Below are 6,609 nucleotides of genomic sequence, written 5' to 3' on the forward strand. Positions count from 1 at the left end.
TAAAGAAGTTTACCAAAGGTTTACATGGAGTTAGCGTTTGCACTGGCAAGAGCAAAAGTCTACCAAAGACTGATCGATTCATTTGACTGTTAAAACTCTGAGAACAGACAGAGGAAAACGTTCATTCCTACCCTCTGCTTTCTTCTCTTCGTGTAAATCATCTCCAACTGTAGAAGCTGGGGAGCCTGACTCCTGAGGCTCAACATTTGCTTCCAACAATGAGATACACATTCAGATCATCAACGGGCTACAGTTTGGGTTTCTTTCTTTTTTTTTTTCACATAAAAAAACTGTTTCAGCTTCGGCAGCAGAGGGATCAGAGAAACTAAGAGCGGGGCAGAACAAATTACAGACCTGGAGGGAACACAAACTAGTCATATGGGAAGAGAAGAAGAGAATAACTGAGGACACGAGGAAAATATGAGGTTATTGTGGACGCTTCACCTTTTTCGGACTGTTCTCTCCGCTTCAGCTGGCTCACTGATGGAGGTTTCAAATAGCACCATTTCTGACAGGAAGTTTCTTCCAGAGCTCGCGGACAACAGGCGGCACTCTGAAAATTGCCACTTGACAATGACACAACGTTCCTATCGAAAAAGCCCCGGCCCTGCCGCGCACCGTCCTGGCCCCCCCGGCCCACCGCACGGCTATTTATAACATCTTTATCCCCTCATATGAAGGAATATCTCTCCATTTTCCTCCTCGCTCACTGTTGCCATGGAGCGAATCAGTGACATCACAGGGAGGAGCGTGTGTGTGTGTGTGTGTGAAGATGAAAGCAGCAGTCCACGGGCTGAATGACCAAGGCCAGTAAATATCAGGACACACACACACACACGAAAACCCTCTCACACATACTCCACCATGCACGTTACCCACAAACACACACACAGGCTTTTTCTCTTCCCAAAACCCACGACCATCTCCTCAGTTTGTCCTCACTGATGCAGACGATGTTTTCCTTCCTCCTACTGTCTGTGCACGAACTCACCAGGATGGGAGATCAGTCCAAAAACAAGCAGATCATCTGCAAACTCCACTCTTGGTTTGCTCCGATGTTCAGTGAAGAACTCGTCAGGAGTCACTCCGGGCAAGTTGGTGTCGAGTATGATGGCGGATGATGAGATGCTGCGGATCAAACACTTGCCTTTACTTTGGGTTATGTGCTGCCACAATGGTGTTCGATATCGGCTCCCGAGAGTCTCTAAAACCAAGCATAGGCTCCGAGGGGGGCCTTTGCAGTTATTCCCCCAAAACTATGGAATGACTTGCATTTTCCCATCAGACCCTTCCCTGTCTTGATTTTAAAACACAGATGAAAACTCAACTTTTCTCTTTGGCCTCCAACACCTTTTGAGCTTTTGACGTTTTATTATATACAGTTTTTTACTAATCTTTTAATGTATTTTATATTAGCCATGTTTTTATCCGCTTTAATTCGCGCTGTCCCTTCTCCACCATCACACCCCTCCTGAAAAAGCCTGGCTTAAATCCAGACCAACTCGACAATTTCAGCCCCATCGCCAATCTTCCGCTACCATCAACAATCCTGGAATACTCAGTCACCGCACAAATCTAACAACATCTTCACTCCTCTCAGCCATTTTAAAGACATCAGTCCAGATTCTGCTCACACCACAGCACAGAAACTGCCATCCTGAAAGTCATCAACGATCTCCTCCTTGCCAGTGACGACGGTTTTTATTGTAGTCCTCCTCCTTGACCTGTCTGCTGCTTTCCACACCATCTTCCTCCACTGTCTACAGTCACCTGGCCTCTCTGATACAGCACTCCTCTGGCTACATTTTAAATATGTAGTAAACCATGTGAAAGTAAAAGTCAATTAGTTAAGCTTCTCTTTACACCTATTGAAGGCAGCAAAGGCTTTTATTTTGACACTGAGGAGACGACACACAAAGCCCTCTTCCCTCCTGGTTGCCCACCAACAACTAATAAAACAAACTAAACTCGATGGACTAAGCAACAGAAGCACAACCATTACCAACACTACAAACCTAATATAGCCCCCAGTAATTACATCTAAAACACAACGGACAGAAACTCCCACAATGCATTGCAGCCATCAGCTCATGATCGCTACATAATGAAGCTTCATGGAGCTGATCGCACGTGTCCTTACTCAACACCCCACATCAGTGCTCCACACCTCCTTACATCACCCATCCCCACCTCCTTCTAATGTTCCCAGTGCACACCACACAATTACCGTTTTACTGTTTTGATAATGCCTTGTCTTTATCTTTATGTACTTTTTATCTTTCCTCTGATCTGGTCTTATCTTGCTGTTCTGACATCTTCCCATGTCACGCTTAATTGTTTCTTTGACAGATTGGTGATTTGATTATTATGTTGTATTGTATGCATGTAAATGTACATTAGACAGCCGGAAATTAATTGTCCTTTGTAGGATAAATAAAGTTGCCTGAAGTGAATGGAATATCGAAGAGTTTGGTCATTTTACTGACTTTAAACACCTTTTACGAGATATAAATTGGACGGTTTGTGTGCAGGACTGAATATAAATGTGCAAAATCAGCAAAGTGTGAACAGATGCAAAAATATCTGTAAGGGATGAAGCCAGATGTGACTATTGGATGCTCGAGGCTTGTGGACACTTGAGTTGAACGCAAACTTTTTGTAATCATAGCTGAACTAGTGTTGATATATTTTTATGGTAAAGGCAGTAAAATATCTAGTAATCTCACCAAAAGCCTAACGTCCGAAAGAAACACGCGGGAATCGTTTACAGAAAAGAAGAACATGTTAATATTAGCGCAGTGACCTTTTGAAAGTAAACAACTCTCTCTGCTAATGAGAGGCCACTTCACCAGTGCACGGCCGAAGCGGCAGAAAATAGAAAATGCTTGACAGATAAAAGGAGTTATGGATGGATGACTCAACCGTAAATAATCTACAAACAATGCAGAAGACGTCCAGCGCGCTGCGGAAAAATGTGCGTGGGCCAAGTCTGTGTGTGTGTGTGTGTGTGTGTGTGTGTGTGTGTGTTCACGTTATGGTGTCCAACACGGCTGCAGAGCCGATAAGCCTGTCTTCTTATCTCTGCAGCCAACTGCTGCCCCCAGAGAAAGAGACCGGGTGGAGAGCAGACAGCAAACACAGCAGTGGAACAACGGTGAAATAAAGCCTCCATTGTTCCCTCTCTTTTCCCCACCTCACACACACACACACACACACACACACACACACACACACACACATTCCCCACCCCGTTTTCATCACAGAGAAAAAAACAAAACAAAAAACCCACTGCCCCCATCGCTTTTGATTCTGCTCCATCATGGCCGCTTGTCTTCTTCCCCCTCTCATTTATAAATACTAACACACCTTAACTCCTCCACGCAGAAACACCCCAACATGAGTAAAAAAAAAAAAAGAAAAGCCAAATTTAACACGGTTTTCTCGCATTCATCTCAGTCTGAAAGACGTTCTACCTTTTTTTTTTAGTCCAAGTGCAATGAAGAATCGAATGCAAGGATGCCTCAGTTGTGTCAAAGCAGATAGAGAACACATTTGAAATGCATCATGAAAAGCTAAGCGACATTAAACTCTCGTCAAAATCCACAAAAATTTATATTTTCATAGATGATTTCATAGAACTTAAGCGTGAATATGTCACTTTTATACACACACACAAATCTTTGCTGCAGCTTTACATGTTGTCGTGCATTATTTGGTCAGGCATTATGTGATGTTAAACTGTATTTTGTCTGACTTTCCTAGCAGAAAAAAAAGCTATATTCCTTTATTACCTTCAAACATTTACAATCAGACAAAAAAAAAAAACGGCCAAATATAATTGCTTTGCAATTTTCTTTCTGAAAGTGAGGAAAGATCACGTACTGAACACACTACCAGAATACAAGAATATTGTTGAGTTTTGTGATAAATAAAAAGCATCTTGCAGCACCAATGCAACAAAACACTTTGGTCCCTTTGAGACCTGGCGTTTAACATGCGAAAGTTGGAAAGCCTGTATAACTCAGACCGTCGCCTTCTCTTCAACGAAAACACAGATGACGTTTACTTATCACGTATTTTCCTGCAACGCCAACGAGCCGGGACATATTCTTGACGCATGCCACGTGTGATCAGATCAGCTGAAACGCATGTTAACGGCCCTGAGAGACGCAGCTATCTTATGGCACCTTAAATATCAGAGTGGAGACTGAAGATATGAGCTCCTCCGATATGAGTTTGCCCAGAGTGCTGGTAGCTTATTGCTCCTAATATTAGCAGACTTTAGGTATATACTACGTCAGCACACCGACTTTGTTCCTTCTCATGACTCCACCTGTTTGTGAAGTCCCAGCTTTAATCCAGCAGCGCGGGCAGGAGTCATACACACGGCCTCTATTTAAAGGCTTGTAAATACCGCCATAGAATTTATGGCCGGCCATATGCACAGCTGAAGAACCAGGCAACACTGCAGGAACAAGAACCATAACCTGCATATGTGCAATTTAAGGCTGAATAAAAGATTTAGAGGAGAAGCAGGACATCCACAGGTAATACAGGTTGGGTTTTTTTTACCGACACTGTTATTTAACGTTGACCTGTCAAGTGAAACAAGCGATTCAAAAAAGAAGGGTGCAGGTTGAGATGGAGAAAATGGATCAACAGCACCAGGAAATGGTAAAAAGACAAAACAAACAAACAAAACATAATTTAATTGTAATTTTCAACAATATGAACTATTTATTTAATGTTTCCTTTGTGTTGTCTTCAAAAGTTGTTTTCTAAAAGGCCGTGTATGAAATTGTAAAAACAGAATCATCTTCCGGCTCTGGCCTGTGATTGGTCAGTTTCTGACTGCTTCGGTATTTCAACCTCACTGATGATACTGTATTTCTCCGAATATTGCTGCTATTCTACAGAAGAAAAGGAACAAATTGGATGGATTACATGAAAAAGTTCCCTTTTTTATGACAACAGGAAACCCTCCTTTGAGTTTTGGGTGTCTGACAACGGGGCTCAGTTACTGAAAACGGAACCCAAGTTGGAAAAATGTCATAATGTTATGTTTGTGCTCTGCCATCCATGGTTTTGTTCCCCTTTGGTTTCAATAGAAAATATTTTCCCCTGGTAACAAAGCCTGTTCTTCTGACCTCTGCGCCCTTCTGTTGTGACATTTGCTGTTGCATTACGGCATTTTGCTTTTGTGTTGTGGAGTTTTGCCATTATGGATCTTTGCTGTGGCATTGTAGCTTTAGCTGTTGCATTGCGCCATTGGCCCTCGCGGGCCACCATACATCTGGCTTCATTATAAAAACAAACAGCATCCACTGATGGATTTTCATGATAACGCTACTTTTTAATTGTTCTCCAGTTTCTATGTAAACTGACATTGTTTTTAAAACATTGCCATGTACATGAAACATTGTATAAATGAGGCCTAATATTGAGTTCACGGCCTCCGTAGTCACGCCGTGGCACATTTACGATGTAAATCGTTTCCTGATGAGACAGAGAAACACGTCGATGTGCCAAGGAAGTCTTCTGATGGCTTTAGAAAAAAAAAAAAGAGAGAGAGAGAGAGGATTGAGGTACGCTTCAATGTGTGGAGTCTTTATGCGTCGTTCGGGTCCGCGGCGGAATACAAATACGACGAAGGCCTCGAGCAGATCTGACAACGGCGGCTCTAATTGCCTCAGTGGGACTCTGGGGTTGGAGATAACAAGGCGTCCTGGTTCATCAGGAATGCATGTAGCGGGAGCGAGGCTAACTCCAGAAGCATCAAAGCATGTCTGCTCGAGATCCGCCATCAAATACGTCGTCTGCTTTTTATCGTGAATCTTAAAAGAAAAAAGACATATTTGATCTCATTTCGCAAGAGAGACCTCTAAGGTCAGTTTCTTCTGGAGGGCAGGCATCTAAAAAGAGGCATCGTGCCCAAAGTGCACACGACTCTAAACTCGTGTTTGTTTTACGACGAAAGATGAGCCGACTGTTGAAACGAACCAGTTGACGACCATTCAAGCACTGATCGTGGACATTTATCATGTCAACAACATCAAACCACCTAGAAACTGCTAAATATTCACGAATCACCAGGATTTTAACTCTTTAAATGACAGTTTATGTATTCCAGTTTGTTTCGTTATCCTGTTTTCTAAGTCATAAGAAAGACTCAAGTGTCAAGTCAAGGCAGTGAAGTCTGAGTAGAGCTTGACATTAAAACTTTGGCTTTTAGCACCAATAACCACAACAGAGCTTTTTGTTTTACGTAATACTTTTGGAAGCATAGTGCATTTACAACAAAACATACACTATATCATCTCAAAATAAAATCTAAAACACTGTTAGAAACACTGATATAATATAATGTAATCCAGTACATTGAATTTGTCTTAAATTATGTATTCAAATAAGATAATAATGTTCGATTTGACTCAAAAACACTCATATAACTTCAAGTCCAATTGGACCACTATTGTCTTTTAAAAACAGGGGAGAGCATGGGGTCTCTCTCTTTTTTTTTTTTAATACAGCAGAGATAAAAAATAATGGTTTAATTTAACTTAGCTCAGTGACCATTTCTGTGTGTACCAACCTAAGGCCAAAAGGTTT

This window comes from Blennius ocellaris (genome assembly GCF_963422515.1).
Source record: "Blennius ocellaris genome assembly, chromosome: 22".
NCBI classification, from domain to species: domain Eukaryota; kingdom Metazoa; phylum Chordata; class Actinopteri; order Blenniiformes; family Blenniidae; genus Blennius; species Blennius ocellaris.